The sequence below is a fragment of the Panthera leo genome, chromosome A3, assembly GCF_018350215.1.
Source record: "Panthera leo isolate Ple1 chromosome A3, P.leo_Ple1_pat1.1, whole genome shotgun sequence".
NCBI lineage: Eukaryota > Metazoa > Chordata > Mammalia > Carnivora > Felidae > Panthera > Panthera leo.
The window spans coordinates 112,533,385-112,557,870 of record NC_056681.1 but is presented as its reverse complement, the minus strand read 5'-3'; positions in this window follow the sequence as shown (position 1 = coordinate 112,557,870).

Below are 24,486 nucleotides of genomic sequence, written 5' to 3'. Positions count from 1 at the left end.
AGAGCTTTTCTTGAATCTGCTTCCACTTAATTGCTTTTCGCTCAAAATAATCCTCAGGCCAAAGTGGCATATTACGGGATGGCATATTCTGGTACCCTTCATAGTCTTTTCAGACTGGCTTCTTTCACTTAGTAATATGCTTTTAATACTCTTCCACGTCTTTTCATGGCTTGATAGCTCATCTCTTTTTGGCTCTGAATAATATTTCATTATCTGGATGTACCACAGTTTTTTAAATCTATTTTCACCTGCTGAAGGACATCTTGGTTGCTTCCAGTATTTGTGCAATTATTGGCACACATTTGTATGCAGGTTTTTGTGTGGAGGTAAGTTTTCAGCCCATTTGAGTAAATGCCAAGGAATACAATTGCTGGGTTATATGGGAAGAGTATGTTTAGTTTTGTGAGAAGCTGTCAACTGTCTTCCAAAGCGTCTGTACCACTTTGCATTTCCACCAGTAAAGAATGAGGGTCCTTCTTGTTCCACATCCTCGTTAGCATTTGGTGTTGTCAGTGTTCCTATTTATCTAATAGGTGTGTAATCCCTATATAATTATTAAGGTTTATTTTTTCTAATATGGTTTTAACATTTAAATAAAATAGAAGGCTTTTAAGGAAAAAAATCAACCTATTGTAGTCACTTCTTCCCAATCCCCAGGCTTGTTTCCCAGAGGTAAACTTCTAACTCTTGCCTTTATCTTTTGGTATCTGCCTCCGTATTTTAAAATAACATTGTATTGTCTTAATTTGTTAATTCTATACATTATCTCTTCATTTTCTATTATGAGGAATGAGGATTTGACACTTTGCTACTATGCTTTTCCTCAGCCTAATTTTATTGCTCACTTTCCTGACTTGTGTTTATTTTTCATACACTGTTTTTTGTTTGTCCTGAAGCTAACAATTGCATGGCTTTTTCATTTGCTTTGTTTTATATGTACAAATATATTAAAATATTTATATGAATATATTTATATACATATGAATAAGATATACACACAAACATACATATGAATAAGCAGAAAGAGAAAAGGAGAGAGAAGGGAGAGAGAGAGAGAACTTGTCAGTATAATTTTGCACATACAACCTAATCAGAACCTCTTTTTCTTTGGAGACCTTCCTTGGGCCCACAGATTTCCAGTCTCTATCTCTAGGCTTCTTGCAGTCATCTTCTGGGAATATTCTTTGTGACCCTTTTAGATTCATTTCATGGATACTTTGTTTCTTGGCTTACTTATTACTTTGGTGAAGAACGTTCTCCAGCATGTCAAATATCTTAAATTTACTCTTGTGCTTGATTAATATTTTGGCTAAGTATAGAAATCTAGGTTGAAGGTAATTTTCCCACAGAATTTTAAAAACATTGCTTCCAAATTACACTGTTTTTGAGAAGGCTAATTTACTCATTCTAGTGTGCTTTTAAGAGTGACCTTTTATATGTTTTGTTCTTTCCGAAGGCTTGTATAATCTTCTCTTTAACCTTGGTGTTCTGCAATTTCACAATAGTACGCTTTGATTATGAGTCTTTTCTCATTTTCTAATCTGGCTCTTGGTAGCCTTTTCCAATCCCTGGATTCATGTTCTTCATGATTGACAATGCTCTCTCATCTTTCTTTGTGTATTTGTTCAATGGTGGTAAAAGACACATAAAATTTACCATCTTAACCATTAAAAAAAATTTTTTTTTAATGTTTGTTCATTTTTGAGAGACAGAGAAAGACAGAGTGTGAGTAGGGAAGGGGCAGAGAGAAAGGGAGACACAGAATCTGAAGCAGCCTCCAGGCTCTCAGCTGTCAGCCTAGAGCCTGATGCGGGGCTCAGACTCATGACCTGTGAGATCATGATCTGAGCTGAAGTCAGATGCTTAACTGACTGAGCCTCCCCATACCATCTTAACCATTTTTAAGTGTACTGTTCAGGACTTCAACTGATTAGATGGGGCCCACCTACATTATGGAGGGTAATCTGCTTTATTCAAAGTCTACTGATTTGTTAATCTTGTCAAAAAAAAAAAAAAATGCCTTCACAGCAACATCTAAACTGATGTTTGACCAGATATCTGGGTACCCTGCCTAGCTAAGTGGACATATGAAATTAATTAATCATTACTGTCATATAAGTAGAATCATGCAGTATTTGTCCTTTTTTGACTGGCTTATTTTACTTAGCATAATGTTATCAAAGTTCTTCCATGTTGTAGCTTGTGTCAGAATCTCCTTCCTTCTTAAGGCTCAATTATATATTCCCTTGTATGTACATGCCACTTTTTGTTTATCTTTTCATCTTTCTATGGACATTTGGGCTGCTTCCACTTGTTGGCTATTGAAAGTAATGCTGCCATGGACCTGGATGTACAAATATCTTTTCAAGTCCATGCTGTCAATGCTTTGGGAGTATTTACCCAGAAGTGGGATTTCTGAATCACATGGCTGTTACTTGTTTTTCATTAAAAAAACTTTTTTTTTACATTTATTTATTTTTGAGAGACAGAGAGAGACAGAGCATGAGTGGGGTACAGATGAGAAAGAGAGAGACACAGAATCTGAAGCATGCTCTAGGCTCTGAGCTGTCAGCACAGAGCCTGATGTGGGGTTCGAACCCACGAACTGTGAGATCATGAGTTGAAGTTGGACACCCAACTGACTGAGCCACCCAGGCACGCCTGTTTTTCATTTTGAAATCCTATTAGTTGGATCTTAAAATTCTTAGATTGATTCTCTAATTTCCTTACCTTTTTTCTTCTCCCATTTGACTTTCCTTTTTATTCTACTTTTTGGAAGTTTTCCTTTACAAGGTTTTAACTCGTTTCCCATTCTTTTTCTTTCCTTCCTCCCTTTCTTGCTTTCCTCTCTCCCTCCCTCCCTCTTTCTCTTACCACGCTCCCTGTCTTTCCTTCTTGAACCTCAGCTATTATGTTGAACAAGCACTGCTTTGGAGTCAAATCATGGAGCAATTTATTTTTGTCCACTACTCTCCTTTTGTTGTTTTGTGGTGCTGGCTGGTTCTTTGTTTGCCCTTGAATGACATTTAATGCCATAACTTCCCTCACATTTTCAGATACCAAAGATGCTTTTAAGTTGCATGTTATTGTGGTAGAGGTGGATAGAGTCCCTCCCTGAAGGAAGTGGTGGAAACCTTCTGAGAACAAATGAAGGCAACGTGGCCCAATCAACTCCTATATACGTATGCATAGCTCTGACACGAGTCTGTAACTTGGACTGTGTCCAGTCAGACTCTATGTGTCACTGTATATGGGAAACAAAGAAGTAGAAATTGCATAACAGGCTATACACTGCTGTGCTCGGGGCTCAGCCTTTTGGGTCTTGCTGAGCCTGTGCTGGCACGAATAAAGCTGCTTCTTGGAAAGAAAGGCCTTGGTGTCCTGTTGCTCTGTGCGAGAATCCTGCTATAGTATGGTTGAATGCTTAATCTTTTTTTTTTTTTTTAATGTTTATTTATTTTTGAGAGAGAAGGGGCACAGGGGAGAGGCAGAGAGATAGAGACGAGGATCTGAAGCAGGCTCTGTGCTGACAGGAGGGAATGTGACACAGGGTTCAAACCAACGAACCATGAGATCATGACCCAAGCTGAAGTTGGACCCCTAACCAACTGAGCCACTCCGGTGCCCTGATGCTTAATCTTGACTTAAAGTTAAAGCTTACTTTCTCCAGCTGAAGATGCAAAGTGTGGAGTCAGAAAAGGGAGAGTACTGCAGACTTCTTTTCTCTTTATACCTGGCACTTTTATTGCTTCTGTGCCGTCATTCTAATCACACATCCTGATCTGTCTCCTCCAGTGTAGGAATCCTGCGAATAGAAGGCATAGGAAACAGAGACGTATCTCTAGTGACAATAGGGTCAAGGTATGTGGTTTCTTATAGGCTTATATGGCTTTCTCATTTTCCTATATGATTTGATACATAGTCATTATTTTCTTAACTATATTTTTTTACAACCTCATTAACAGATACAAAATGTTAGTATTTGATGCAGGGATAATAAATCATTTCAGTTATGTTGAAATACCTCCTGAAAGTCCTTCCATGGTACCCACCTGTCTCTAGCAGAGTTGACCTAATCTGCATCTTACACCACTGCTTGTGCCTGCTTCTGTTTTGCTCCTAACAGACTATATTAGAATCATCCGTTTGCCTGTCTATTTCCCTCCAAGACAATAAGCTCCTTGAGGGGCCTCATTATTTCTCAAGTGCCTGGAGTATAGTATTATTCAATACATTTCTATCAAATTGAACAGACAAAATTCAAATAGTAAAATATCAAAGATTCAGCAAAAGAATTCCGCAAAGTGAGAGCTGATTCCAGAAGAGAGGCTGTTTGTCTATTTGGGAGGAAACATCTCCCATCCCCTATTATAACCTCTGGTCTGATCCTTTCCTCCTGCTTTAGTGACTAAGAGGGGGCTAAGATTTTTTTTGGAACATTTTTCCAAAGGAAACTTTGGTTACCATGATCGTGTTCAGATACCTAAAGGATTTCTGGAAACTGACCTCTGGATACCCAGGGAATTAACATATTCTGAAAAAAAAATTAGTCTGAAAAAAAAAGATAATGAGATAGGCTTGTTTGTAAATATTTGGTTCACCTTTCTGAGAGACATATCTTTAAGCTATAAAAGTGTACAGTATGTTTTATGGGTTTTATCTTCCTTTCTAGCTCTATAAAATCAGAGTTTTATTGGTGTGAGCCCTCTGTGTGAAATAAATGATAGATAAGCAGATGATCATTTTATTTCATGGTTGAGACAAAATGTGCTCAGCTTTATTGCACCTAATCCCCCACTGAAAGAAGTTTTAAAGTGCATAGTAGTTAATTCTGTTTGGCAGATATGAGCTGTAAACATGTTTTCATCTGCTTTCTCCCCTTATTAAATTAGAAATTTTCAGTGATTATAGGTTTTTACTTCTCTTTTGGGGCATTTGGAAATAACTTTTTATATCTATTTTTCAGATGCATTGGTGATGTCCCAGAGTGACCTGGGGTACAATATTAATTAGTTTCAGCATGTTAGTACCATTGGCATAAATGGCATTTTTGGTTTAGAATCCAAAGATAAGCCATCTTCATCATTGTCAAAGCCGTGTTGCCTTGACTAGAAAATAGCTCTTCCAACTTGGTACTAATCTGTGACTCTTTGTCTACACTTAGTACATAAAATACCTTTTGCCTTTTACGTGGCTGATTCCCACCCTCTTTATCTTTTCTACCCCTGAAGGTGGCACTGCCTAATCTTGACCAGAACGGGGCAGAAGATTGATCTTATTTTTCATACCAAGTCTGATAGGTTATTTTTGGTTTTGTGGCGCATTGAGCCTAGAAGGTGATGAGGTCACATCCAGACTCAATATGATGGGGTGCTACCATGTGATAGAGATAGAGATGTCTGCCCAGGTTCAGTTGTGGGGGCGCAGTTACAGCTCACATTATTAGATTGCATTAAGTGTGGGAGGAAGGGGGTTGGAGACCACCCCTGAATTCATGAGTTGTGGGACAGATGACATCTCACAGGAGCACCATGAGTCCAAAGGGTACCCATTAGGAACGTATCCTTTATCTCTCCCTTCTGAATTCTCTAAGCCACTTCCCCAGTCAAAGCATTCACTCAGAGTGAAAAAACATACAGTCATGCCAGAAAACCTTAAGTCAAAAATGCTCTAGAGGAAAAGAGGCTCCCATTCAGTAGGATATCTTATGGCAAGAGCCTCCACTCCATCCCAGACCACTTCATGAAGTGGACAGTCCAGTGGATATAGGCTACCAAAACATCTAGCCCTGGCTTGCAGGCGTTTGTGCCTGAAAGAGTGAGAGGGAGAGGAGACAGGGAGACAGAGACAGCGAGGTAGAGATGCTTTGCAGAAGCAGGAGGATTCATTTAAAGTGACAATCTCAACTTGTGAGTTTTTTCTTTGTTTCACTTTTCATTTTGATGTCTTAGGGAAGCGTTGGTCATTTATAGAACATCTGTCTGAGGGAGAAATCCAACTCAGGTTTGACCTGTCTCTTCTAGTTTTACAAACTTTTGCCCACAGGCAGACAAACCTAGTGTACATGCTGGCTCATGACCCCATCTTTCATCATTTTATACTTCAGTGAATAGCTTGTGGTTTTCCATTCTTTTCTTGGTCGTTGGGCTTTTGCCCATTCTGCCCCCTTTTTCTAGAATGCCCTCTCTCCTACCTGTTCGAGCCACTCCTTCCTCGGTCCACCCAGTCTGCTACATCTCTGCTAGCATGTGAAAACTTAGCTCAGGCATTGCCACACCCAGGATGTCTTCCTTGGTTCACACTGTGGCACATGTTGGTTTGCTTCCACACACCCTCCCTTCTTTCCATTGAGCAACACCCTGATTACTTTTAGCATCAGGTGTGGCTGGGCTTCTTCTTGGACCCAGGGGTTGAATCTTTACTGGTAAGCTAATAGTAATAATTCTGTTTCTCTTACCAGTAACTGTTTTAGGAACAATCAGATGGTGCAATTCTGAGTACCAACACATAAAAGGAAAGTCTGGAGCTCTGGGAAAATGTATCCTGCTCTTAAAAAGCAAGATAAAGGGACATTCTCTCTTCTAGTATGTTGCTCGTGAGGAAGTGACATGCGGAGTTGTGGCAGCCATCTTGTGATCATGAGGGGACAAACCTGAGGGCAGAGGCCAATACTTTGGGAATGGGAGAACAGAAAGATGGAAACAATTAGAATCTTGAAAATGCCCCTGAGATGCCGACTCAACCACCCTGGTACTGTCCTCCTGCCAGACTCTTTGACACAGAAAATAATACATCCTCTTATTGTTTAACCCAGTTTAAATTTTTTTTTAATGTTTATTTTTTATTTTCTTAAAAAAATTTTTTTTAATGTTTATTTTTGAGATGGGGAGGGGGAGAGAGAAAGAGAGTGCAAGTGGGGGAGGGGCAGAGAGACAGGGAGACACAGAATCCAAAGCAGACTTCAGGCTCTGAGCTGTCAGCACAGAGCCCAGTGTGGGGCTGGAACCCACAAACCACAAGACCATGACCTGAGCTGAAGTCAGATGCTCAATAGACTGAGCCACCCAGGCGGCCCAATGTTTATTTATTTTTTTTTTTGTGAGAGAGAGGGGGAGAAAGCATGAGTGAGGGAGGGGCAGAGAGAGAGGGAGACACAGAATCCAAAACAGGTTCCAGGCTTTGAGCTGTCAGCACAGAGCCTGACTTGGGGCTTAAACTTGTCAACTGTGAGATCATGACCTGAGCCGATGTTGCATGCTTAACTGACTGAGCCACCCAGGTGCCCCATTGTTTAACCCAGTTTAAATTGAGTTTTCTATTATTCATACCTAACATCTTCTTTACTGATACCCACCTTACCCCTTATCTATATTTCCTTTAGAATCTTGTGCATTTTTCTATCATGCTTTCACTTCTAAAAATAGCTTTATTGAGGTATGATTTACATATCATAAAGGTCAGCTGCTTAAAGTATGCAATTCAATGGTTTTTTAATATATTTGCTGTGTTTCATAACTGTCACCACTGTCTAATTTTAGAACATTTTATCACCTCCTGAAAAGGAACTCTATGTCCCATTAGAAGTCTTACCCCTCACCCCACCAGCTCTAGGCAACCATTACTTTCTGTCTCCTATGGATTTGCCTATGCTGGACATTTCATATAACTGCAATCAAATTATATATCTTTTGTGACTGTCTTCTTTTGCTTAGCATAATCTTTTCAAGTTTCATACATCTTATAGCATGCATTTATTCATTTACCGCATTTTGTTTATCCATTCACCAGTTGATGGACATGAGAGTTATTTCACAACTTTTTCATTGTTGGGGCAACAGGGCAGCCTGATCTTGGTTTGCTTCTCCCGACATGGAGCTGCAGCCCTTTGAGTGGGTGAGGGCAGTGGGGCCCCAGTATTCTTAGCCTACTGTGCTTGGGTAGAGCCTTTCCCCTGTGAGTGTGGGTGGAGGAAGGTAGTCCTCAACCCTTCAGCTGCACGTACCTACAATTGAGCCTCTGCTGCAGAGAGCTGGGGTTGGGGGTAAGCAGTGCTGGCAGCAGGGTCTTCCTGAAGAGGTACCCTATCCTGATTAGGAACTGGGGAGACAGGGAGCCCTATATTCACCAAGCCATATTCACCTGGAGTGGAATTTTCTCATGCTGAGTTGGGGGATCAAAGAGGGAGTGTAACCGGGGCCCAAGGATGTAAGAGCACCTGCCTCCCGGGGTCCCGAAAAGACCAGGTTCAGCCACTTGCCACTAATGAAATCCACAGGCAGAGAGAGGAACAGTGGTGAAACAAGAAAGGCATTTATTTCAGTGAGGCCAACACCGGGAAGACAGCTGTCTCCAAATTGCTGAAAATACTTCTAGATTTATATAAGGAGAACATGGGACAAAGTCAGTGGGTACATGCAGTTGGGCAGTAAAGGTCAGGTCCATCACTATCATGGGGCCAGTCACCAGAGGTCTTGCTGGTATCAGGGCAGTTGTTGTTGCCTGAGGGGGTAGGTTCTGATCCTCCTGGTCTTTTGCCTGGGTTAAGAGATAAGCTGGAAAGAGGAATGAAAACAGAAAGTACAGTCTGAGTTAAAAGTGGAGGTCATTAATCGACCCAATTGAAGGAGGAGTGCAGAAACTGGGAGCACAGTGAAGCAAGGCTTTAATCAACATTCTTGCAAGGGTGGGTGTCTGACAGACAGGGGCAGTTACAGCAGACAATTTATATCCTAGTGTGCAAGTCCCTCCCCTGGTTCCTCATTGGTGGAGTACTAAGGAGGTTACAGTTTTACCCGGATGTCACTTATGCCCATGTAAGGCAAAAAGTAGTCTGATTGGGATAAATGTACATTCGCTGAGGTGATGCAGAGGTCTTTAGTCCCTCCTCCCTGTTCTTTGGAACATGCTCATTGCAAAGCTCCCGAAAATAAGCCTGGGAAACAGAGAGGGGAAGAAGAGCAAGAAGTGAAGTGTCTAAGGGTTGGGATTCCATTGTGGAGGAGGGGAGGGGTTCCTACATATTTCCAATAGGTTGTAAACCTATTGTTAATTACACAGCACAGCTTTCATTTGGTATTTCTGAAAAATAAATTGTCTCCCTTCTCACAGTTAAGGTGACAGCTGTGTCCTCTTTTAGGAGCAAGTCAGGGTTTAAGTGCCAGGGATGCTCACCATTCTTGTGAGGATTTAGTAGATTTTTGAGTAAACCTTTCTTCATTTGCTGTATGCACTTCGGGCAATTTCAAGAGACTTTAAATGGCTGTATTTTTGTAATTTTCACCAGTTGTGTGGCAGTTTATTTTTATATAGGAGACATGGAGCTCTGAACCTGAGTTCCTTTGCTTCCTCCAGACTTAGAAGTCAGTGGGCAGCTGGTATAGATGAGTTAGAGTTCAGCTACATATGTAATGGGCCCAATTTGGATGTGTTGAGGGGGATTTTTCCCCCCACACCACCAAGCAAGCTTGGGACACCAGCTGGGTGTTCTACAATTCAACTTAATTGTGATGCTGATGCAGGCAGGCTGAGGAACCCAGAGGAGGGTCCCACAGGACCAGCCAAGAGGGTCCTTGGCTTCATGCAGGATAGAAATCAAATGTTCAGCCAGAGAAAGTGAAAACAGAGTTTATTGAATAGCATAAGTGACAGAATAGCAGAGTGTCTGGGAAACTTGAAGGGAAAGAAGAATGAGTCTTGTCATTGCTTGGAGTTAGGGGTTTATACTGAAAAAGGGTCTAGGGTACGTGTTCCTTCAGAGGAACAGAGCTCCAGAGGTAGCTCCAATCAAAGGCGAGAGTCAGGTGAACAGGAGGTGTTATTCCATAAATTACCGAAGGTAGGGGTGTTGATGCCAGTGTCAGCAGAGGTTTGTTTGAAGCTAATGTCTTGGAATGTGTTTGGGGATCTGGCTCTTCTTGGATGTTATTAGGTGTTTGGGGCCTAGACAAAACTCTGAGAATGATTAACTTTCTCGCTTCCCCCTTGAAGCGGGAACATAGCTTCTTTGGCTTATTCGGGGCAGAATATAGAACATGAATAAATGGGGTCTAACAGAAAAACAGCAGAGATGGAAACTTTTCTAAAAGGCAGTCTTTTCCACTTCCCTACTTGAACATTGTCTACCCTGAGGTGGCATCTGAGTCCATATCATGAGACTGCACTGCACTTCAGAGGCCAAATTCCAAGCCCAGGCGATTACCTGTGCTTCTGACTGGCTATAAATCAGAAGTTCCCATGACCCCCTCCTTGGGTTGGGTTAATTTGCTAGAGTAGCTCTCAGAACTCAAAAATTTCACTAACCAGATCACCCATTCCTAGTATAAAGCTAGGTGGAAAAGATGCCTAGGGCAAGGTAGGGAGAAGGGGCCCAGAGCTTCCATGCCCTCTCCAGGGGCACCGCTCTGCCCAAATCTTAATGTGTTCACCAACCTGGAAGCTCTCTAAAGCTCTTCCTTTGGGGTTTTTATGGCGGCTTCATTACAGAGTCATGATTGAGTAAATCATTGGCCATTGGTGATTGGTTCAACCTCTACCCTTTTTCCCCTTCTTGGAGGTCTGGGGTGGGAGTGAAAATTCCAACTCTCTAATGACAGGATTGGGTTCCCTTACCCTCAGACCCCAGCCTTAGGTGCTTTCCAAAGGTCACGTCATTAACATAACAAAAGACACCTGTACTGTTTCCATCACAGGAAATTCCAAGGGTTTTAAGGAGCTTGGTTCCAAGAAATAGGGATGAAGGCCAAATATGTATTTCTTATATGTATGTATTTCTTCTCTCACTCTTTTACTTGCTAATGATAATTTTGTCTTTGCTTTCATAGATTGTCCCCTCCCTTTAGTCTTATTAACAAAATAAAACAAAATAGGCCAGAGGTGGAGTCATTTGCTCGCTGGACAGCAAACCAAGACTTAATTGCAGTTTCAACCTTTCCCAAGAGTGGAATTTTAAACCAATCAGTCTGGAATTTCCTGGTGAGCCCTAGTGAGTTAATCTGTCTGATAAGACCCCCTGTTTTCCCCTAAGGGAAGGTAACCTTGCCTGAAGTAATCTTTTATTTTCTTTTGCTCATAACCTCCTTGTCTTGCCCTGTTTCCACCTATAAAATCCTTCCATGCCTATAAAATCCTTCCATTTCGAACAGCTTCTCTGAGCTTCTTTTTACTTGCTAGATGGTATGCTGCCTGACTCATGAATTGTTGAATAAAGCCAATTAGGTTTTTTTTGTCTTTTTGTGGGTTTTTTGTTTTTTTGAGGGACAGAGTGGAACAAGAGAGAGAGCCCACTCAAGAGAGCAGTCTTGAGCACGAGTAGGGGAGGTGGGGAGGGGAGAGTCAGAGAGAGAGAGAGAGAGAGGGAGAGGGAGAGGGGGAGAGAAGGAGAGAGGAATCCTAAGCAGGCTCCATGCTGACAGGGCAAAGTCCAGTTTGGGTTTTGGTCCCACGAACCATGAGATCACGACCTGAGCTGAAATCAAAAGTCGGAGGCTCAACCGACTAAGTCACCCAGCACTCCAGTGTCTTTTCATTTTTAATGACAGGTGAGTTCCCACACTTAATATATTCTGACCTACTAAGGACTGAATAAATCTGTTAAAGGAAGGAAAGCTGAGGGGTTAGGGGGCTGAGGGTACAAGCAAGAGAGCAGTTCGAGTGATTTAGTCGGCCCTGCTCCTTCTCATTTCTCCAGACTTAAACCCTTGCTTGGTTCTACCATACTTAACATATACCTATAGGTTAGAAGGTCTGTGGTTGTGGCCAACCTGTTGTCTGTGCCAGTAAGTGATGCTTTAGAAATCATTCCAAGGTACGTGTTGAGAGTATATGAATTTACCCTCTCAATATGTATGCATCTGGATCACTCAGAAGTGTGAGAGAAATTCTCAGTGAAATGGTTACTTCCTAGGACCTCGCCCCTTGCCTGACCCTCACCATAAAATAATCAGCCCCACTGAATCCCTCAGCCACTTCTACCATCAGGTCCACTGGCTCTCCACACGTGGACCAATTGTTTTGTACTTAAATTATGTTTGGTTGGTCTTATCTTAAGTGGGAGATTCTCAATTCTGATTGCATATTAAAGTCACCTGGGGAGATTTAAAAACTACTGATGCCCAGATTGTATCTAAAACTGATTAAATCATAATCTCCAGCATAGTGCTGGGATACTGGTATTATTAAAACCCCTCAGAGATTCTAATGTGTAGTTAAGATTGAGAACCAATTTCTGAAACCCTTGCTGGGCTCTCAGTGCCAGGCAAGTGGATTGAACTGGCTACACCTAATTGTCAGGCAGGAGCTCCCCTTAGTGGAGAGGATGAGCTTGCAGTCTTTATTAAAGAGCAGAGGTAATACCCTCAGAATGCAATTGCTATATTGATCTCACGTTGATAGCCTGTTTAGAAGAAGCTGAGCTCCTGGAACAAGGTTTCTTGCCTGGGTAGACCTTTGGCTCCCTGGATTTCTGCTGTCTTCTAGACAATCCTGGCACTGTACTAGCTGTGTTCTAGGGAGATGCTATTCAAACTTTAAAAAAAAAAATATATATATATGTATATATATATATATATATATATATATATATATACACTTATTTTTAGAATAATCTTTCCAAATGAACTTCCATGCAGAAAGTGAATGTAGAGGTGGATAAAATATCATTTTTCTAGTTGAGGCAGGGATGTGGGAGATTTCCCTTCCTGGCTATTGCGTCCTCCTGATCTGCCCTGAGTCACTTCTGCTAACCTTAGGGTTTTTAGGAACACAGATTGAAAATTACCACTATAGGGTGATAGCAGCAATATAAAGGACCAAAGAGCCAAAGGTAACATGAGTCAGAGTGTTAGTTGTTTTCCCAACAGAATGATAAGGTATTCTCATTGCGTAGTGAAGGCTGGGGAAGCCAACATGCTCAGTGAGAACGTGAAGTATAGAGGAAGCATCAAAGCAAGGAGCTCAGCACAAGAAAAACAGAGAAGAGTAACCAGAATAGTGAGAAGGTTGGAAAATCACATCATGGGAGAAATATTTGAAAGAACGGTCAATTGTTTAGCCTGGCAAGAAAATAAATGTGATTACTCTTCCAATATTTTTAGGACTGTCATATGCAAGTAGGAATGAAGCAGTTTGTGTGGTGGCAGAAAGTAGAACATGCACCATTAGGTGGGAAGAAGCTTCTGGAAAAAGCTTTTGGTTCAATTTAAGAAGTTTTTAATATTATAATGAATCACCTCAGGAGCTACCAAGCATCCACTCCCAGGAGTTGTTGAGCCATTGACTAGATAACAAAGTCATTTATTTACTTCATCCCTTTCTCGCTTTCTCACATAATGGATTTGAAGACTCACAGTAATTTAAATAAAACTATAGTTTTTATCAAATAAAATTAAAACTTGAGTACCTACTATATGCCACATGAATGATTCTTAACTGCTATGTTGACAGTGGGATGTATCACAATTAGCTATGAAATATGTCATAAGAATTAATTTCTATTCATAAATTAGTAAAGCTTGCAAATAATTTGGTTTAAAATGACAAATTAGAATGACTTCAATCTTGTACCTATGTCATAGTCACTTTGATTCTTCCGTAGTCTATGATGCATATTTAAGTGAAGAGTTGTGGGTTGTTAGCCAAAGTGTCTAAAGTTAATTATAACTTACATCACATCAAATTTAGGTTACAACCTCGGGTTAAGTCACCAGTGCTGATCTACCATGAGAAAGTGTGGCACAATAAGGATCATCATATTCTTGTGTATTGCCCCTGGCACCATTTGTTTTACTTTCCCGGAAATAGTTTTGTGTTAAGAGTCCCATAGGAGTATGTCCTCCGGTGAATGTCGTCTGGGCTAGTATCTGTTGGGTGAGATCTACAGGGCCCCTGCGTCTTCCACAGTGGAAAGAGTGGCTAGGTTGATGGAGCTTTGGAATTGGACATGGCTCCATGGGATACCAACACTGCCATTTCTAACTCTGCCATCTTGGATAGACCCAAGTATCTCCCTGAGCATCAGCTTCCTTAGCCATTGAAAAGGGGGGATTGACTTCCTTCCAGGGTTACCTGGAGGTTGAGAGATAATGAAATGTACATAGTAAGTACATTTGTTTAAAAAAAGAGTAGATACTGAGTAAATGATAGCTGTTATTAACAGCATCTAATAGGGCTAGAGATAACATTCTATTCAATTGCCTTCAGCAATTGATCCCTTCCAGTAAGATCAGAGTGTACTCACAGTTCTTTGGAAACAGTAATTACATAGAAAGGGACTATTTTTTGAGCTAATTAATGGAGAACGACATAGGTTTTTATTTTGTTTGATCATTTGTTTATTTTCTTGTGAGGCTTTACTATTTTAAAGCAAAACCTAAATTTGAATATTAGATATAACTATCAAGGAATTATCAGCAAAACAGAACTGGAGAAAGCATTCTTTTTTTTTCTTAGACATCATTTTTAATCCTCATATCTGATTAACAGTGGCTGTGTTAGACTTTGTTGATGAGGCTTGCAAATAATTAAAGGGCTTTGAAAAGATTTGACTATTTTTACATGTGCTAATTTTTTATATTTCTATAAAATATAACTGACATGAACAGGCCTCAGCAGACTGTGACTACAAGCTGGGAAATACGTTAATGTTCACTTGACCACAGGTCTGAGCTATACTCAATCCCCTTCTACCCCAGTAACAGAGCCCAGATGAGGGTGAGGCAAGGATGCCCTTTTACAAATTAAAAACTTCAGTAGTTGGAAATTATGATCATATAGCTGACACTTACAGAGAATAAGCTAATGTATTAATAGAGTAAGAAGTATTTTTGGAACTCTGCAGAGAAATTATTTGAGAGCCACAGGCTGATCTGAGGATTGAAAAGCTTTTCTATTGCTAAATAATATCAGAACCCGTTTAGAGGAGATCCAGGTGGTGTTTGGTAATTATCTATCTGCCTATTATTGTCATCGTCATTATTATTATTTATCTATCCATCATCTCCTTGCCTATCAGTGTTACTTCATTAATTCAACCTATATGTCAGGGCATTATCTGTACTCAGATGTGCTGTTTAAAAAGATTTATTCAGAAATTTGGCCATCCTACCAATGTAATATTAGGGATAAAATCTAAATCTTTCTCTTGCCTATGGAATCATGTTAAAATTTATTCATTAAGGGAATTTGGAAGCTATTTTGTTCAAGTGTTTTCTGTGAAAGGTATCCTCTGGTGATAAAGGAATAAAAAGCTTTTGGAGCAAGTGTTCACACAGAACATCCCACATGCATTCTTGGAATGGTTAGGGATACTTCTTTGCAACCCCATCAGAAAGCTAAAGTGGTAGATGTTAAAAAATGCGGGCCTGTGACAAAGAATTGTCTATGGCCCATTGTGTGAATGATGTATAAGTAATAGATGATGTTTATAATGCTGCTGTCAGGTCAAAGACACTGGTAACCACAGTAGTGAAAAAGATTGCCTAGGGGACATGGTCATTACTGAGGGTATGATTGCTTTGGTTTTGATTTAATAATTCATTTTGCAGAAAATCAGCCATGTTATATTACCCTAGAGATTCTGTCTTATATTTATCAAAACTGATTTTATGAGACAGTTGCAGATGCTGAAAAATCAGTGGTGGTCAGAAATACTCAATAAAGTGAAGTTCAGTGATTAGGACTAATACACTTCTATATTCCTCAGACCCACATCTACAGGTACAAATATAACACTTCAAAGTAAAGATTGAATTATATCTATTTTATGTCATACAATAAGCCCCTGAACTTGAGTCAAAATGAGATTTAAAGTGCCATTATAGTCCTCTTAGAAAAACCTATGAAGAAACTAACATCAAAAGTTAGACAGTATGTCAAAAGCTGCACATAGAAGACAATTCATAGTATCAATGGCGTGGAAAAATTAAAACAAATGAATTAAAATATTCAAGCAGCTACAACTTGTGAAAGATAGGATAATATATTAATAAAGAAGAAGTAAAAGTATATTGCTTGAGGGGTCTTGGGGTGACTCATTCGGTTAAGCATCCAACTCTTGATTTCAGCTCAGCTCATGATTTCATGATTCGTGAGACTGAGCCCCATGTTGGGCTTTACACTGCTCTGAGCCTTTTGGATTCTCTCTCTCCCTGTCTCTCTGCCCCTCCCCTGCAAGTGCGAACCTACTCTCTCTCTCTCAATATAAAAAAATAAACATGAAAAAAATGTATCGCTGGAAGCAGCTTAGGACTTGATTCATCTGACAAATGCATATCCTTTGCTTCCCATTAACTATTCGCATTTGAAAATACATATGCAGGAGTGCCAAATGACTGTCTTTAAAGGGAGGATTTGACTTTTGGAGCTATGGGTACTTTGATTTGAGACTTAAGTAAAATAGGTTATCAGTCTTAATGATTCAGATTTCATTGTTAAAAAAAGAGGTGAGAAAAAGCTACTTTGCCTTACTCAGTGTTGAACTTCCCTTTGCCTGAAGACAGATGATGCCTGACAGAAGGAAGACAATAACCTCATTATTCAGTCATACTTCATTTTGTTTCCCAGATACCCAGTTCCCCTCCTAACAGCTCAGTTAAAAAAAAAAAAATCTTTTAAAAGGTTAATTTATAAATATTCCCTTGGGAGCACACTGTGCCACTATTTTGGCCCTTGTTTTTTTCCCCTTAACAGTAGATCTTAAAAATAATTATTTTTAATGTTTATTTATTTTTGAGAGAGAGAGGGAGAGAGAGAGAGAGAGAGAGAGAGAGAGAGAGAGAGAGAGCAGGGTAGGGGCAGAGAGAGAGGGAGACACAGAATCTGAAGCAGGCTCCAGGCTCTGAGCTGTCAGCACAGAGCCTGATGTGGGGCTCAAACCCATGAATCACATCATTATCTGAGTGGAAGTCAGAGGTTTAACCTACTAAGCACAACATATCTTAGAAGAGAATTCCATTCGATTACTTAAAAAGCCTCTTGCATCCTTTTTATGGTTGCATCATATCAGCTTGGCAGGGCAAGCTTACCCTCCTCACTCTTCTTTGTTCATACTCTTTACTTGTCAATGTATTTAAAATTGGGAATATGTTAAATTCTGATTTATCTATAAAGATTTGACATCTTTGTGATACTGTCTTAGCCAAGTGCATGATGTATATCTTTCCACTTGTTCAATCTTTTTAACCTCAGTGAGAATTTCAGACTTTTTTCCTATAGATTTATGCAATTCTTAAATTTGTTCCTACATATATCATCTCTTCTGTTTTTATTTTAAGTGAAGATTTTTTTCCCCCCATTTTAACTCCTAGTTGGTTGTTTGGCCAAGTGAAGATTATTGATAACTGTACATTAGCTTTGTACTAGCCACCTTATAGAATTATTTTATTATTTGTGATGGTTTTTCTATCTTTTTGTTTCTCTAGGTGTACAATTATATCAATTCATAATTAATGATTATTTTACCTCCTTCTTTCGAATTTTTATATCCTTTATTTTCCTCTTTTGTGTAATTGAATCAGGTTGTACCTACTAGAACAATGTTAAAAACTAATGGTTGGGGGGCTCCTGTGTGGCTCAGTTGGTTCAGTGTCCAACTCTCAGTTTCGTCTCAGGTCATGATCTCATGGTTCATGAGTTCAGGCCCCGCATCAGGCTTTGTGCTGAAAGCGCAGAGGCTGCTTCGGATTCTCTCTCTCCCTTTCTTTCTGCCCTTCCCCCACTGTGCTCTCTCTCAAAATAAATAAATAAACTAAAAACAGACAGACAAACAAACTAATGGTCAGGGCACCTGGGTGGCTCAGTTGGTTGAGCATCTGACTTGGGTTCATGTCATGATATCGTGGTTCATGAGTTCTAGCCCTGCATTGGGCTCTCTCCTAGTGCAGAACCTGCTTCAGAGGATCCTCTGTCTTCCTCGCTCTCTCTCTCTGCACTTCCCCAGCTCATGTTTACTCTCTCTTCTCTCTCTCAAAAATAAACTTAAAAAAAATGTTTTAATAAAAACAGCAAAAAACTAATTATCATAGTGGAAATCCTTGATTTCTTCTTGACTTAAATAAGATTGCCTTTAGTCCTGTCATGTTGGCTTTGGGATTGAAATGGAACTATATGTATATGTTTACTTTATATATTTATACTTACAGATAACATAAAATATAAAATATATTTATATAAGTATGTAATAGTTATATATTATGTAAATATATAATGTCTGTCTCTATGTTAGTATCTAAGTGGTTATGATAGCTTTCCTGATTAGATATTTTAATATGTTCCATTGTAATTCACTGCATGTATGGAATAAACCCCACTTGATTTTCATACATCTACATGTAAAGGTATATAAGCTTACCCTTAAAATATTCTCTGAAGAATATTGTACCAACCTCCCACCCCTGCTGCCTTTGTTTTTTGGGCCTACCTATCACCCATTCCTCATTCCTTCTCCTCCTTTTATTAAATCCCAATTTGTGGGATGTAATATACACTGCTTTACATGGCATGGCCATTCATTTCATTAAGTCAATCATTATGAAGCCTGTTTCTTGACCAGTGATTGGATTAGGAATGGATACATGATACATTTTAGGCTGCTAAAGATGTACAGTGCCTAGGAAAACATTCTTCCACAGCTCAGATGTAGTCATGAAGATAGTGGACAAGGAATGTAATCTCAAAGTGTAAAACTGGGGTCCCAGAAGCACAAAGGACAGGAGAGATCCTCCCAGGGAGTTGCCCCACAGGGTGACAGTTGGCCACCAAAGGCCACTTTCTGTTGCTATGGAAAGAATTCTTACATTTCTGTTCCTTAGGGTATATAAAATAGGCACTTAGTGATGATTATATTTTGTTCCCATTCTTCTTCCTTGAATTAACAGTAAATTACATTTATCCATTTTCTTCTTCATTTTTGGCTATTGGGCAAAAAAGGCAATAAGGGACTGCCTTGTCTATAGAGAATTTGAAAACAATAATAAAACTGGCTAAAAGTTAGTCTCCTTTTCATTATTGCCATGTGGCAGCCATTCTGAACAATGTTAGTAATAAAAATACCCCTCTACGCTAGAGTGGACAGCTCCCACTGGCATCCTCTTTCATATTTCACTTTGGTTGATATCATTTAATTACTGAATTAACGTACCTTGGAGCCACAGTGCCTTGGGACTTCCTGTTATGTGAAGAATTATTGTTAAATCCATTTTTGGCCAAATTTTCTGTTACTTCTCCATTAAGACCTTATTCCTGATCCTCCACTAGAAAGCTAATCTCTGCTCTCATCTTCTACTGTCAGTCTATCTTTTTTTATATACCTCTTTGGTGTCACTTGTTTATACTCTTTATTTGGCTTCTCAATGATTTTTGAACTTCTTGACATCAAGGAATTTATCTTATTTATATTTGTTTGCTTAGGATAATGCCATGTTGGTAGTTGAATAACTGATTATTCCATGAATAGATCATTTATTTAGCCTTATGTGATCATTTATTTTAATGTCTCCAAATCGTCACTGTTAGAATACTGCTCTTTTGGAACATCCCATGCTTTACTTTGGACAATAGGAACTTAAGACTTGATAAATGATGTATTTGTTTTATGTTGCTCAGACCAGCTTTCCTAGTTCTTATGAAAGAGAACTTCATGGTATGGTGAGCAAGGCACCCTGTAGTTCTCGTTTCGGGAGATGTCTGCTCAGATACTTTAGGTGAGAATGTAAGAAGTCTACTAAATATGGGTCAGCTGGGTGGCTCAGTCTGTTAACCATCTGACTCTTGGTTTCGGCTCACATCATGATCTCACGATTCATGGGTTTGAGCCCTGCATGGGGCTCTGTGCTGACAGCTTGGAGCCTGCTTGAGATTCTTTCTCTGCAGCCCCACAAAAATAAATAAACATTAAAAAAGAAGTCTACTAAATATACATACAATTTTAAAGAAGAAACATACTTTCCCTGAATGAGATTATAGAATTTGTTGGTTTCCTGTGTTACAGATGAGAATCCACTAGATGGTACTATTACGTAAGTAATCATACTTGGAACAATACTGAAAAATGTTCTCCATTAAAAAACTTCTCACTGAAATATTTTGTTTTCAACTCAAACTATGCCAGCTTGATTAATAATGTGACTTTGTCTTGAGTGAGGAACTAAATTTTCACTATTAAGATTTATGGTAAGCTTCTTGCAAAATAAATGAGCAAGGTAATCAATTAGCAGTGTTTCAGTTGTTTGTGTGTATGGAGAATTGTGAACCACAGCATGTTGAATCTGAAAACTGAGCTCCTTTCAGAAAAACGTTTGGGTGCATTTGAGATGGGAATTGCATTTGGTATGCATTTAAAATTAACTGCTTTGGAGATGGCAATTTATTGAGTATTTGGTGTTTACAAAGTTTTGCCAGGAAATCAACCACTAATCTGGGAAAGTCTACACATGACACACTATGCAATTAGAAGCAGATTTGATTTAGTGGAACAGCTACATGGAACCCTCTTTGTAATATTTTCCATGGAGTTCACACTCTGGACCTACTTTGGAGTTGGGCTATTTGGAAATAAGCCATTTTGATACCTAAGTATCCTTGAAAGTAATCCAAAATGAACATGCTTCATATAGAATTCACTTTATAGTATCATTTTAACAGAATCTCTGAATCACTGAAGTAATGAATTACACATATGGAGAATTCAAATGCTTGAACATAAAGGAAAATTCTATATTTGTATTAAAAGCAGCAATTACGTATATCAACATTAAAGTTAGTACAATTATTTAAATACTGGGAAATGTATGCTAAGTGACATATAATAGAGTAAGTAAGCTAATATTACATTTTTCCTTCAAGCTTTTAAATCCCTCTGATGGATTCTTAACCTGATCCATGGGTCCCTTAAGTGTTTATAAATAGAAACTGGGGGTCTGGGAAATTTGAGTAGAAAGATTACATCTAATAGAAATGCAGCATTTTCTTTAATTACAAATGTAGACAATAAACCATGGAAATATTATCAGTACTAGTCCTTTTGACATCAACAGAAATTACAGATATTTTCACATCACATTCTAATTGTTTTAATTTCCTAAAAGATCTTTCTTATTCATCACGACTTTAAAGTTATGGTGATTATTACACTCTTTGCTGAATCTTGTTTTCAAGATGATAATAAAGAAATAAGTGTGTTATTCTATAATAGTTTAGAAACATGTTACCATATTTCAATATAAGTGGTTTCCTTTATAATCCTATATATTTTTCATTATGCATTTAGAAATATTCTTCGGACAAGTCTTCATGAACTTTATACCAGACCATCAGAGGGGTCCATAATGCAGAAATGTTTAGAAGCCCTTTGCTTTGAGAAGGACATTCTGGCAAAACTGAACATTGCTTTTCTGCCTTAAAAAAAGGTGTAGCATCCCTTGGACTCTGCCATTTAAGGGCATTGAATGACCTACAAGGTGGATGACCTTGAATAGATCTATGATTACTCTTCCATTTAGGTATATGAGTTTAGAAGGTGACTATTTCAAGTAAGAGAATTTTTAGAATTTCTGAATTTATCAGAAAATAAAGGTTTTAAAATACAGAGCAGTAGACTCAACTTTCTATAGCAAATGGGATTGAGAATTGAACTAAATAGGCAGGTACCTTGTTTCTTAGTATTCATGTCCCTTAAAGCAATTCATAGACTGATATTAACTTTTCAACTCACAGATCCTTATAACTTCAGGAAATTAAGAAACATTAAGAATTTTTTTTTACCAGGAATAGAATCAAAAGTTGATGTGGTAAGTGTACTACATGGTCCTAAGATATTGAAGGAAATGGAACAAAGCCAAGGTATTTGGTACCTTGAATTTGGTAGACTCATCAGCAGATATTGTGTCTGCAGACACTCTCCTATAGACCTGACTATTAGCTATGCCAAGTACCTTAAATGTGTGTTTCATCGCACATCACTGACATCTCATTCGCATTTAACTATGAGTGCTGGCAGAAATTTCTGTGACTAAAATGTCCAGGGTGTCCTGGTTCTCTTACGTCTTGCTGAAAATGCCAGTTTTGATTAAACTTTTTTTAAAGGGAACTTTAAGAACTCAGGGAGAATTTAGGAAGGAAAGATTGGAGATTTATCTTTTTAGTAGAAAACACTACAACACTTTTTCTTGATCTCGTAAAGGCTCTTGTATTTTAGCTATTTGTTAAATGAGAGGGATTATTTCTGTGTTCAAAGAAAGGCTGATGGTGTCGAATACTCCTCATTCTGCACAGTTTGCCAGTGGAAAAGTTAGAGCTTCTGGGTCTGGGGTTGTGCCCTTCATCCAGAAGGATTTGTTGCTGGAGGAACCCAGGCATGGATGCATTAGGGCAAACTCAAGCCTGCTGTTTTAATGCAGGGGCCTTCTGTGAACTATGGTTCATCTGCATGTGGAAAATCAGCAGGTCTGCTGCTTGGGTTCTGAACCCTTTCCTTCTGCTCAGTTAATGGCTCATTCGCTGGGCAGAATGATTTCTGCTCCTTCAAATTTCTCCTTCATTTCTCTTAGAAGCCTGTCTTCTCAGTGTCTCAGCTGTACCACTGTTCAGCAGAGTTCACCACACCTCAGAGTTAGTGTTAGCATTATATTTATGTCACTCTGCCCACTGAGTCCTTAGATCCTGATTAGATAGCATTTACCCACCCCCTAGTTTATACTGCCACATTAGTTCTCCAGGACCTGGTCATTCCTGGCCTTGCATGATGTATATAATGTGGCTGTAGACCAATGAGAGTGATTTTCCTTTGTGCCTTTCAGAACTCAGTCTTAAAACATTAGCTTAGTCATTCTATGCATCCTTTTCACTTCATTAATCTCTTTTCCCTTCACTCAGTACCAAATGCAGGGCTAGCCATCTTGATTGTCACTGAGATTATGTCAGTCTAATCCCTTAAATCCTTCAGTGGCTCCCTCTTTTCCTCTTCATTATCAGTGCTTTAGTTGCAGTCAGCATTTTGTCAATATTAATTTCCTCATATCCTGAGATACCCTTTCATCTTCTTTCTTCCCCTCCCAGATGTCTTTCATTCAGAAGTTGTTCAGACTTTTTCTATTATCTCCTTTCCATTATACTCTAGAAACATGACCTTGTATTCTAGACTCCCATCCATACTTTTTATAAAATATTTCTCAATTATTTACAAGAAAATGCGGGCTAATAAACTCACCAGTTAGTGTATCTCCCCTCAGTGCTAACACTTCTATTACATACAAATGAGGATTTATCATTGCAAACATTTTAAGGTGTTAATCCACCTATATGTGTTTGAGTGGTGGCTTCTTTATGTGCATCTGGTTCTGCCCCAGGAAATATTTTGTCAGAAACTGCAAAGGTGGTTTCTGAGTCTAGAGTTGTATCTTGGGGAGTTGAGTTACACACCACATACACTGGGTTGCCAGTAATGGATCATACTTTTCATATACTTTAGGTCTTTAACAGCCTCTCTACATCTAGTTAGACAAATAATGCAACAAGAAAAAGGTATAGAATGTTGGAAAAGTGTTGAAAACATTTTGGTTAAAGCATATATACATATATACCTGTATATTGGTATCTTAGCTCAGACTGCTGTGACAAGATATCATAGATTAGGTGGCTTGAGCAACAGTCATTTGTTCTTCACAGTCCTGGTGGCTGGGAAGTCCAAGATCAGGGTGGTTGTAGATTTGATTCCCAGTGAGAGCCTACTTCCTCATTTACACAAATGCCTTCTCACTGTATGCTCACATGACCTTTCTTTTCTTATAAGGGCACTAATCCCATCTTGAAGGTGGGACCTTCTTTAAATGTATTCACTTCCTCTGCCTTCAAATACCATCACATTGGGGGTTAAGGCTTCAACACAGAAATTTGGGGGAGACCCAGGCATTCATTATGGTTACATAATCTGCAGGACCCAAAGCAAGATGAAAATTCCCTTGATTAAAAACAAGGAACAAGTGCCATTGAAAGTACTAAAATATAAAAGTTTCTTCTTTCTTTTGCAGTTCTACCTTGACCTGTCATAGTATCCTTTTCTTGCTATTCAATGTCACAGTCCTTTGAGCATGGGGATTCTTGTCGGGGTTAGTATAGATAGACCCTTACAGGTGCCAAGGACCCCACCCTGTGCTTTGTGCTTGGGCCCCAGGCTGCCAGGCTTTCCCTCCTGCCAGCATCAGAACTCTGTGAGAAGTCCATCCCTCTTTCCCTGGAAACCGCTGTGCTACCCAGCGGTGACCAGAGGATCCCCAAGGGATTGCAGCCATCACACTGGTATGTGGTGCCTGGATCAGGGGTGGGTAGGAGGCTTGTTCTCATCAGGTCTTCTGCTAAGTGAGGGCCACCACCATGCCCCTTGCTGAGACAGGTGCCTGTGAGCGCTCGCATGTACCACCCTGACACTCCCAGAAGGTGGAGGGTGGCAGCAGTAGCTGCGTTGTGGCAGGGAGGGGAGATTGAGTGGGACCTGGAGCA